Source organism: Uloborus diversus, chromosome 2, assembly GCF_026930045.1.
Source record: "Uloborus diversus isolate 005 chromosome 2, Udiv.v.3.1, whole genome shotgun sequence".
NCBI classification, from domain to species: domain Eukaryota; kingdom Metazoa; phylum Arthropoda; class Arachnida; order Araneae; family Uloboridae; genus Uloborus; species Uloborus diversus.
This window is the reverse complement of record NC_072732.1, coordinates 126234734-126247167: the sequence shown is the minus strand read 5'-3', so window position 1 is coordinate 126247167 and position 12434 is coordinate 126234734. Positions and strand designations below refer to the sequence as shown.

Here is a 12434-nt window from a genome sequence, read left to right as displayed (position 1 = left end):
CACGGAAGAATGTTCAAAAATAACGTAACCGTTATGACGATAATTGCTATTAGTGAAGCAAATTTTCGCTCACTGACGCCTCCACTCCTATTACGGTAATACCTGTAATTTATCTCGTAATGGCCGTTTAATGTTCCACGTCGATTAAACGATGTGAGACATGGCTATCGTTGTTTTTAATTTCAATGGTCGGAGCTCGGTATTTAACGATTTAGGGATATTATCCTGTTTTTCCTCATAGCGTCTCGTAGCAAGAAGTAATTGAAATTCATGAGGCAATAACTAATTGAATGGATATTACGTATGGATTTTACTTTCAGATAAGTATTAAAGGGGAATGAAAGAGTGATGAGAATATAAATGAATGGTTGCACAGAGCAATTAAGTGATATTTTTTTTCTAACAGATAAATATTTGTAGTTTGTGAGTATTATTTTATGAAGTATGCTTAGCAGTTTTAAAAGTTTCGTTTTGGACAGAAAAATGAATAAAATATGACGATCGAATTGCCTTAAAAATATTAGCGATTAATGCAAAGAGATTTTTTCCAAGAGAGTATTTAACTGATAGAAAACAAACTTCGTCAAAAACATTTAATATTTGTTGATAATCATTTAATATTAAAAATGGTTGTTAAATGCTGCTGGACAGTTATTTTGTCCTGATTAAATAACAGAACATTTTGATTTGTTTCATCAACAATATTTAAACCCGAATTTTATTTGGATGACGAAAGGAATTTAAAAAAAAAGAAACTTATAAAATTTATTTTTATTTCGTATTGCATAGGATTTTACAAATACTTGAAAAGAGACAACAGAAATCAATAGTTAGATTAACGATGTGTGTCATTTTGTCTCACATCGTTTGTGTCCCTAAGTCAATGACTTAAAAATAGCTAACATTTAGTTTCTGGATAACATTTTGATGCGTCTAAAATAAAATTTATGAATATATAACCTATACATGCAGAAACGACGTAAGCTATCAAAGTTTCTCTAAATGCATATTATAAATTAATTTGGGCACTTGAAAGCAAATTTCAGTTTTGAAAACTTTTATCATCGTTAAAAACTAGCATTTGGTACCTGACAACGCTTGTCAGGTCCCACAGTCACAAATTGTCATTTAAATCATTTGCACCTCACTGTGCTTTGGTTTTTAACTTAATACACAAAAACTAGCTTAATTTTTTTATCAAAACAAAATGCATAGAAAGGTATAGTAGTCACTTAAACAAAGTAACTAAATATTCTAAAAACAAAAGAAGTAATGTGCAGTCAAGCAGAATTCTTCACTAAAATTGATTTTATATAAACGATATGTATTTATTCCTTTATGCTGCGTCAAAACAAAATGGCGCAGTTTATATCAAGATGATAAATGGTCAAAGTCAATCTCGATAAATGCTCCCATAATTGTTCTGTTTTTGATAATATTTAATGCAGAAAAGAGGGATATGTTCTATTCTTACATCGCTGCAAATCTTATGGATAATAAATAACAAAACAAATCTCAAAAGATGCTTTTATTCTTTAAATTTCAAACAAATGGCTAACAAAAACCGACGAGACTATTTTTACTGTCGACTAAATTTTGAACAAAGGATTCGGTCTTCATGCTATAAATCTATTTTTCAGCACTTCTTTTCATGTGCATTTAAGCTGTTCCTTATATTCGCTGCCAAACCAAGTGAGAAATTTTCACTTTGGAGTCAGTAAAACTTCGTGCTCTAAACAAAAATGTTAAAAAAAAAGTTTACATAAAAGACCTAAAGTATAGTTTTTCAAAAACTTGTCTGGTGTATGTTCTGTTATTGTTTAGAAGATGATTGAAAGCTCCACGCACTCTACGCGGCGGAACACAACTTGGAAGCCTTTTTTGTATGGTTTTGTTCTTCCTTCACCCATTGTCCTGCAATCTTATTTTTATCTAGCTTTTTTTTCCTTCCTTTCACGCTTCCCACCTTGCAAATTCTATCTTTTTGTTTCATTTTCGCTGATACGTTATCCATCTTTCTCTATGTTCTTTATATATTTTGCAGGAGGCTCCTTCTGAAGAAATGAGACTTTGATAGGCTTTTCTGCGGGCTGAAATGCCTTTGCATGAGTACCTTCTAAATAAAGTATCAAGGGGTATGCTTGATTCAAAGACGGCGATCCTTTTGTTTACAGCTAGAATGGATTGTTGTCAGTTATTTACGCTATTTTTTGTCAGACTCAAAACATAGCTTAGTCTTGTCATGCGTTTCTATATTTTGGAGTTGTAAGAAAATGAATTACGTCATTTAAGGTCTTAAAAGGAAGTATATTTTATTTTAAAGGCAAAAAGTTGCCTACAAGACTAAAAAGATGTTACATAATCTAAAAAAAAGATTTTATCCCCGTTATAAAATGAGTTATTAGCAAACTTCCTTTCTAAACATTAAAACCTAACAACTAATATCATATACATAAAATAAACTAATAAATAAAAAATAATAATTTTAGGACATTTCACTCAGACATATTTAACTGGAATTTTAATCTCTTTAACAAAATGAGCCAACTTTTTCTTGCCGAATTATATATGCATGTAAAGACTTTATCCAAACAATCGTAAAAGTTTTAAGTTGAAAAAACAAGATCCTTGAAGATATTAAGTCTTCTCATTGATAAAACCACACTCATTACCCATTTTAGATTGAAATTGTGTGCAGTACGGCTTCTGTATGTGGGAAAGTGACTATATTTTTCTAAGATATTAGTGCTGAAATAAGTCTTACATTCGCCCCATGTTAAGTAAAAACGAAATATCAAGCACTAGTTTCCTCGTGAAACCTTTTTGCTCACATTTTACTGTACAGAAAATTATTTTAAAATAATAATGAAGAAAAGTTTGCTGTGTGCTTACCAGATATGTGATAAATAATAAGGTACTTTCACCCATTTCGCCAAAAATGCAACTGATCCCAAATTTTTGTAAAGATAGTTGTAGATTTCAATTTTCAAAACAAGTTTTTTTGGCATGAACTACTGCTACAATTTTTTCAACCGGGATAGAACTGACCTTAGCACATGTTCTTGCAATTATTAAAATGACAACAACACACCGAGACAGTTTTTTATTTAAAACACATTATCGAGGAAAACTGAACTTAAACTTTAAATTAAAGTATCAATGAACGCCAAAAAAAAGTCAAATAGTTGACTTAGAGTCTAAAAAAAGAGTTATCCATTGTAAGAGTTATTGCGAGGCATGCTATTAACAAATAATCAGCGTCCGATTATAATATTTTAGTATTTAAATAATATTATTTAAAAACGAAAAGTATTTTCTGCAAGCTATGTAGAACTGATTTTACAAGTATCAACGTTTTAAGCTTCCTTAGTGAAATTTCTCTGAGACATCTGCTTAGCTTTAGCTTAATTTAATTTCTATCATGTAAGGTTCTTATAAACCTGAAACGTGAGAAAATCATTGAAAATGAGTTCTTTATTGAAACCGAATGGGAACCACACAGGATTAGGCTCTAATATCATTGAACTTAAAAAAACACATTTGCATCAATATATACAATAATGTTGCATTGAAACATTATTACAAGGCATAACTAATTAGAAAGTGTAGCGATACATACATATATTCAATGTAAATTACAATATATGTATTATATTTAATATATACAAAATGTTGCTTTAAACGCTTTTTCCACAGGTAAAAAAAAATAAAGGTATAAAAACTGCATTAAACAATACTTTTACGTAAGTAAATTAAACCGCTCTTTTTGGTAAAAACAAAACATGTTTTTAATTTAGTAAACAATCAGCTTTTGCAGAGTTAACCTTTTTTTTCAGCGTTTAATATAATGTGGATGAGCAAATTAAGAACATGTACACCAAAAAATTGAAGCCCCCATTTTTCTATGTAGGATAGTCAAAGTGATTTACTATCCTTCATGGTTTTATCAGAAAGCCTAACTGATAATAAAACGATATCAACAAACAAATTTTTATCAACGGACAAAAATGTAGCAACCGTTATTACAAAAAATGCTAGTCAAAACTGCTTGACCTTTTTTTTTACAAGTTTTAATGCTTCGAGATACACTGCGGTTTACTAGCATGCTTTTAGTGTTTTTTCAGAATTGGTGTTGTTGGATACAAATGTTCCATATAATGACAATTTGCCATTTTTTTTGTCAATTCACCGATCAAAATTTAAACTCAAATTTTTGCGTTTTACGATTTTTTTTAAATATTTATGAGTCATTTAATGAATGTAAAAAAATGAACCAATTGAATCTTAAATGAACGAGCTTTAGGCGATGAACCTTAGCTTGGTTTTTTTTTACAGTTACTTTATCTCTCTCTCTCTCTCTTTCTATATATATATATATATATATATATATATATATATATATATATATATATATATATATATATATATATATATATATATATATATATATATATATATATATATATATATATATATATATATATATATATATGTATAATCATTACTTTAAAATGTAGTATATAAAAAAATACTAAGGAATGAATGCTAAATTTGTATTAAGAAAAATTTTATGGTAGCATTGTAACTATTTGTTTTTCTAATTTTAGGTGTGCCTGGAATAAAACTAAAACTAGATAACATCGATGAAGGAACAGGTATGAAAAGTTTTACAAAAATATTTATATCCTTATGTATAAATCTTTTCTTAGGTATAAGTATATAAAGATGGAGGAAAACAATATTTTGTAAAGAATTAAATTGTTAGTAGGAAACATTTTATTTTTTATTTTGTCTTTTGAGGAAAACTTGAGAAAATTCTAAAGTTTGAAGATACATTTTACAATTACCTTTCACTTGTAAAAAATAAGCACTTTTAATCATCAATATTTTCCAATTTTTCATCGAACCAACCTGGTATTATTGTTAGACATTATATAGTCATTTATAATCATAAATGAGGTTTAGAAAGTTGCCAGTTGACGAAAAAAAAGGGGCCTATCAGGGCTCGTATAATATACAGGATGCGGAGAAAGTCCCCACAATTTTATTAGATATTTCAATAGGCTGTAACTAGCACATAATTCAACAAATCAACAAGTTAAAGCAATAAAAACTCTTTATTGAAACAATAATAATAACGTTAAACAAAAAAATTATAACAATTGTTTAAACTTGGCTCCTTGGGCTTCAATACATCTATGGAGCCGCAGTCTAAAATTGCCGACGATGCTCGCGCACGCATCCACCGTTATCTCATTCCAGGCACGCCTCAGAGCCGTTTTGAGCATCTCGACCGTGGCGTATCGTTCCCGAGATTTTTTCCTCTAAGACTGACCACACCGAGTAATCCATCGGTGAGGTCCGGTGAGTTAGGGAGCCAAATATCCTTGCCCCAAAAACCTTGGAACAGATCTTCGCAGATGGCAATCGTCGATCGGCCAAATGCGCAGGAGCCCAGTCTTGTTGGAGTGTGAATCCATCTTGACCAAAATGTTCTGTTGCCCATGATCTTAGTACATTGCATAGAACCCGCTGCTGATAGCTCGCAGCATTAATTTTGACGTTTCTGTCAATGAAAACAAGTGGCGTCTTCCCAGTGGCACAAATGCCAGCCCAGACCATTACAGAGGCATAGAAAGTGACTGTGTCCGATGATTTTTGCAGCAGGTCGGTCTTCTTCTGGCCCTTCTTAAGCATTTGGCGATGATTTGACGGTTTTGTGTGAGCTCGATGTTGAAGATCTTCTCATCGGTAAAGAGAACTTTCGAAAGGCGAGCACCAGCGGTCATTCGAAGCATCCGTCGAGCTTTTATCAATCTTTTCTGCTTCATTGTGTCATTGAGGTTGTGGAGGCGATTGATCTTGTAAGAACGAAGTCCCAACTTGTTTTTCACGATGATTCGGACGATTTTTTTCGCTGATCTCCAGTTTTTTGGCCATCTTTTGCATTAAGCGCTCTGGATTGCGACGGATGCGACAGCGGATCTTCTGCACATTCGCTGGAGTCGATGCAGTGGTTGGACGGCCACTCCGTGGACGGTCGGCAGTCCCCCCAGTCTCCTTGTAGCGTTTCATAGCGTCATAGACTGTTTTACTCTTGAATCCAGTCGTTCGAATAATATCGGCTGTTTTCATTCCCTTCTTGTGTAATTCAACGACAGTAACATGCTCATTCTCACGATTCATAGCTCACTAACTCAATGAACTAACAAAGAACAAATGATTAAACCTCAAATACTTTTAATGCCAAAAAACAATATGTGCCAAATAAATCGCCAAAAAAAGATTTTAATGCCAAAAAAACGTTTCGAACAAAATTGTGGGAACTTTCTCCGCACCCTGTATTAGGAAGAGGAAGCACAAAACCTAAAACCTTTACGTGATTATCTAATGTCAAACCACATATTGATTGAAGTAGCATGAAAAGTAAAATGTTTGACTGATAACGGATAGTCGTAGGTTCGGTTTTTCCACTCGGTTTGTCCATGGTACACTTTAAATATGTCGTGACCATAAATTCCTTCACGTTTCCATTCAAATCAATACCTGGAGCGGGTTTTAGGTCAGGGGTTGCTCCTCTCCTAATCTTGACCAAAAAACAGAGCTGCTTTCAAGCTCCCATCCATCCTGTTAAAGCTCTGTTAAGTTAACAGATACGGGTGACTTTGGAGTTTAGTGCAGTGAAACCTTATAAACACAAACGCATCTTAGAATTTAAAAGTGCTAACTTCAGGGGTGCTTAAGGTCTTAAAAACTTGCTGGAAATATTTGTCTCGGTCCATATCATCTCACACCTTTCGTATGTATAAGAAAAGGGAATTTAAAAATTCCAAATTTTATGGAGAAAAATCTGAATTTTCTTCTGTTTTTAAACATTAGACTAAAATATAAAAAGGGACATAAAAAATTGAGGGCCTAGGCTACGACCTTGGGAAATTAAGCACTGGTTCCTGTCTATACACAGTTGGAGAACATATAAAATATTTTATATCCTTCTAAATGGAACAAGGAAAGTTTGTTTGAAATTGAGCATGAGAAAAACTAACTTTCCTTTCGATAAAACCGTCGTAAAGCATTTACATGTTTAAAAGAAACTCAAATTTAAAACACTAAAACGTTATGCAGTTTATTAATGCACTGCATGGAATTCTAGGTTCATTGAACATAGCGATTATGGAATGGCATACACAACGTCAGAAGCTCGAAACAGTTTATCCCGTTGAAGTCGAACATTAATCATACTTCTACAAAAACATTAAAGCATAATTTGCTTTTATGATTTAGTTAACCTAAATATGATTAATGTTGATAAGTAACTTAATTTTACTGAAAAAGTTAGTGTATGCTTATTGTAAACTCACTGTGCCACCAAGAAATATTTCTTTAAACGAGCTTATATGACTTTCTTTTACTCTAATTTAATGTCATTTCCTCATTATTGGCATTTTTAATGTGATTCAATAGTTTACTCTCTAAGTATCACCAACAATGGCCAAATTAAAAATATAAAAAAATAAAAAACGCCAAATTTGTCGCCAAGTTGGCGACAAAACTTGGCAACAAAAAATACAGGCGATATATCGCCAAGTGTCCGCCAAATTATAACACCAATTAAATGAACATCGAAATTAACTATGATTCGCACGCACATACGCACAGGCATACATACGTACATACAGACGTCACGAGAAAACTCGTTGTAATTAACTTCAAAGGTGAGTAAAATGGAAATTAAAGTCGATTTTTGAGTGATTTTTTTTTTTCGCGAATACAATACTTCCTTTTTTGTAAAAGAAAGTAAAAATATATAAAACATTGCTGTAAATATAGGAATAAACTACTATTTTTACAATGTGAAACAGTGTTGGACATTAATCAGCTAAATCCTCTATCGACTAAAGTAATCTGACTCCCATTTAGTTCAGACTAATATTTTAAAAATTTAATTCAATTGCAGACGAAGATTAACGTTAGTTTAAACTAACTCGTTAGTTGCTCAAAAAAAAATAATTTAGTTCAGATTGATTTAGTTCAGATTAAATTAATCAGATTGAATTTAGTCAAACTAATTTAATCAGATTGATTTAGTCAACTAAAGTAATCAGATTAAATTTCGTCAGATTAAAATTGATACTAAATCTAATCAGATTGAAATAAATCTACACTGTTAAAACTACAGAATGCGTTTGGGTTCTTTAAGGGGTTCCTTTCTCTTCTCCTCCCCCCCAATGAATATTAAGTAGCTCCTAATGTGTTACGGGGGGAGGACATTGGGGGTTAGGGGGCTGCCCCACTTACCGATTTAAGATTTTAAAAAATCAATAATTTTTAAAAACACCCTCTTTGGAGTGACGCAGTTTGCGACATGACCCACACTACCCCCCCCCCCATTTGGTACACAATACTGGTTTTGGTCTTCCTTATCTTTATCTTCTTTATCTTTACTAATAATAAAGCTTAAAGTCTCTCTGTAGGGAGGATGTCTGGATTTCTGTGACGGGCATAGCGCCTAGACCGTTCTGCCGATTTTCATGAAATTTGGCACAAAGTTAGTTTGTAGCATGGGGGTGTGCACCTCGACGCGATTTTTCAAAAATTTGATTTTATGAATTTTCTATTAAAATTTTAAGCCCTTTTCCACATAATCTTTACTAATAATAAAGCTGAAATTCTCTCTGTTTGGAGGATGTCTGGATGTCTGTAAGATGTCTGGATCTCTATGACGCGCATAGCGCCTAGACCGTTCGGCCGATTTTCATGAAATTTGCCACAAAGTTAGTTTCTTGCATAGTGGTGTGCACCTCGAAGCGGTTTTTCAAAAATTCGATTTTGTTCTTTTTCTATTTCAATTTTAAGCCCATTTTTCACAGAAATTTAAGAATTTGGGAAAGAATTTGTTCTGAAAATTATCTTTCTTTATCTTTATTTTCTTTACTTCTTTATCTTTCTCCTTTTCTTTTCTTTTTAAATAACAAACCTGAAATTCTCTCTGTATGGATGTTTGGATCTCTGTGACGCGCATAGCGCCTTGACCGTTCAGCCGATTTTCATGAAATTTGACACACAACTAGTTTGAAGCATGGGGGTGTGCACCTCGAAGCGATTTTTCGATAATTCGATTTTATTAATTTTCAATTAAAATTTTAAGCCCTTTTTCACATAATCTTTACTAATAATAAAGCTGAAGGTCTCTCTGTCTGGAGGATGTCTGGATGTCTGTAGGATGTCTGAATCTCTGTTACGCGCATAGCACTTAGACTGTTCGGCCGATTTTCATGAAATTTGGCAAAGTTAGCTTGTATCGTGGGGGTGTGCACCTCGAAGCGATTTTTCGAAAATTCGATGCGGTTCTTTTTCTATTCCGATTTTAGGAACAAAATTATCATAAGATGGATGAGATTACCGTAACGTGGAACAATAACATGGGCATAAGCCAATTGGCGATAAAATTCACCATAAATTGTTTGTAAATATACAGGCGGACCAAAAGACTTTTTAATTTTCTATTACGGGCAAAGCCGTGGGGGTACCAACGCGTGGTTGAAAACGCGAAAATTTTGCAAAAACAAACCTTAAAATTTTGAAGTCTGCGCCACCAGCCCCACTACCCCCCCCCCCCCCCTGTAGGCCACACCGCTTCTGATCTTATTCGAATAAAATGCTTGATTTTTTTTATCCAGATGGCCAATGCTTGTTCTGTTTCAAAGTAATTTACTTAAGGGGATACCCCCCTTAGATTGAACCCCACCTCAAATTACGGGGGAAGGGGGCTCCCCCCAAAAGACATAAGTACAAAATATTTTCAAAAACAAGCGCTTATAATTTTAAGTTTGAACCAACATCTCCACTGACCACAGCCCCCCCCCCCTACCCCATAGACCACACTGCTTCTGATCTTATTGGAATAAAGTGCTTGAATTTTTTTTATCCAGATAGCCAATGCATGTTCTGTTTCAGAGCAACTTAAATAAGGAGTTACCCCCCTTAGATTGAACTGTCCTTAAGTAATGGGGGAAGAGGGCTCACCCAAAAAAAACATTAGTACAAATTTTTTTCAAAAACAAGAGCTAAAAATTTTAAGTTTGAACCAACCTCTCCACTGACCACGCCCCCCCCCGTAGGCCACACTGCTTCTGGTTTTATTGGAAATAGATGCTTGAATTTCTTTTTATCCAGACGGCTGATGCATGTTCTCTTTTAGAGTAACTTGCGAAAGGGGATACACCCCTTTAAATAGAAACCCCCTCAAATTACGGGGGGCTCCCCCACCCCCAAAAAACTCATTAAAACACGAAAATTTTTCAAAAACAAACCTTAAAAATTCGAAGTTTGCGCACCCCCCCCCACTAACCCCCCCCCCCCCCCGGGAGGTCACACTGCTTCTGATCTTATTAGAATAAAATGTTTGATTTTTTTTATCCAGATGGCCAATGCCTGTTCTGTTTCAGAGTAACTTAAGTAAGGAGATACCTCCCTTAAATAGAAACTGCCCTCAAGTTATGGGGGGTGGGGAATCTCCCCCCCCCAAACATTGTAAACGCTAAAATTTTTCAAAAACAAGCGCTAAAAATTTTAAGTTGGAACCAACATCTCCACTGACCACGCCCCCCCCCATAGACCACACTGCTTCTGATCTTATTGGAATAAAGTGCTTGATTTTTTTTATCCAGATAGCCAATGCATGTTCTGTTTCAGAGCAACTTAAGTAAGGAGTTACCCCCCTTAGATTGAACCCTCCTTAAGTAATGGGGGAAGAGGGCTCACCCCCCAAAAAAACATTAGTACAAATTTATTTCAAAAACAAGCGCTAAAAATTTTAAGTTTGAACCAACCTATCCACTGACCACGCCCCCCCCCCCCCCCCCCGTGGACCACACTGCTTCTGGTTTTTTTTGGAAATAGATGCTTGAATTTTTTTTTTTATCCAGACAGCTGATGCATGTTCTCTTTTAGAGTAACTTGCGTAAGGGGATACACCCCTTTAAATAGAAACCCCCTCAAATTACGGGGGGCTCCCCCACCGCCAAAAAACTTATTAAAACACGAAAGTTTTTCAAAAACAAGCCTTAAAAATTTGAAGTTTGCGCACCCCGCCCTACTAACCCCCCCCCCCCCCCGGGAGGTCACACTGCTTCTGATCTTATTAGAATAAAATGTTTGATTTTTGCCTGTTCTGTTTCAGAGTAACTTAAGTAAGGAGATACCTCCCTTAAATAGAAACTGCCCTCAAGTTATGGGGGGTGGGGGGCTCTCCCCCCCAAAACATTGTAAACGCTAAAAGTTTTCAAAAACAAGCCCTAAAAATTTTACGCCACCCGCTATACTGACCACGCCCACGCCCCCCCCCCCCGTAGACCACACTGCTTCTGGTTTTATTGGAATAAAATGTTTGAATTTTTTAAATCCAGATGGCTGATGCATGGTCTGTTTCTGAGTAACTTACGTAAGGGGATAACTCTCCTTAAATAGGAAAGTCCCTCATATTCTGGGGGGCTCCCCTACCTTCAAAAAACCTATTAAAAACACGAAATTTTTTCAAAAACAAACCTTACAAATTTGAAGTCGGCGCCACGGACCCCGTTAGTCTGGATCACCGGATAATCCAGCTCGATCGATTTGAACGATTTCCCTTTACATTTAAAGAGCGATGGTCAAAACTCCATAATAATTATTTATTTAACCCTCTCACGGGCAAGACCGTGTTATGTCGTTGATTGAGTTCAATTTTCTTCGCAATGCAACTTTTGAATCAATTTGTTTTACTCGATAGGGAAAAAATTGAACTGTCACAGGAGAAGATTACAGACTTAGTAATAACAAAATAGACATGTTTACTGTTTATTTCTAATTCTATGTGTTTCCTTTTAAGGTGATTTTTAGTGAGTATGTTTTATTTATTTATTTTTTTTTCATTCTCCGGATTTTCGATATTCCGGATTTGGTCGGATTCCAATTAATTCAAATTATCGAGGTTCTACTGTAATGCCCCCCCCCAAAAAAAATCAAAAAGATTATCACATTTTCTCATGGTTTCGATATTTTTTTGTATTTTTCAAGCAAACGTTCAAAATTTTCCGCGAGGTTTGGGGGGGGGTGAGCGGGTCCTGACCTTCATGACCCCTCTTTGTATCTGCAATTGACATACACTTGGACATAAAAATATACATCTGTATACCAATATACTCGGGATAACAAGTTACACTTATATACTCGTATATACACGTATTTACTTGTGTTTGCACGTACTTTGATGTAAATACACGTGACAAATACAAAATTAGTGTGTAAACGTGTATACTCGGATTAACACGTTTTATACGTGTGTACACGCACATACTCGTATATACACTTACTTACTTGTATGTACACGTATTAACTCGTGTATGCGTCATAAATATGTATTTTAACTTACAAATACAAATGTACGTCTGTAC

At 34.5% G+C, this 12434-nt stretch overlaps 1 protein-coding gene across 1 annotated transcript in view; it reads left to right on the top strand.

Moving 5' to 3' along the window:
• The first annotated feature begins 4601 nt into the window (after positions 1 to 4601).
• The window catches only part of LOC129216527 (hemicentin-2-like), a 134194-nt gene continuing 126361 nt past the window's right edge, over positions 4602 to 12434 (top strand). The window contains exon 1 of the mRNA XM_054850742.1: positions 4602 to 4655. The gene's annotated coding sequence lies outside the window, so the exon portion shown is untranslated. The remainder of the gene's footprint in view (positions 4656 to 12434) is intronic.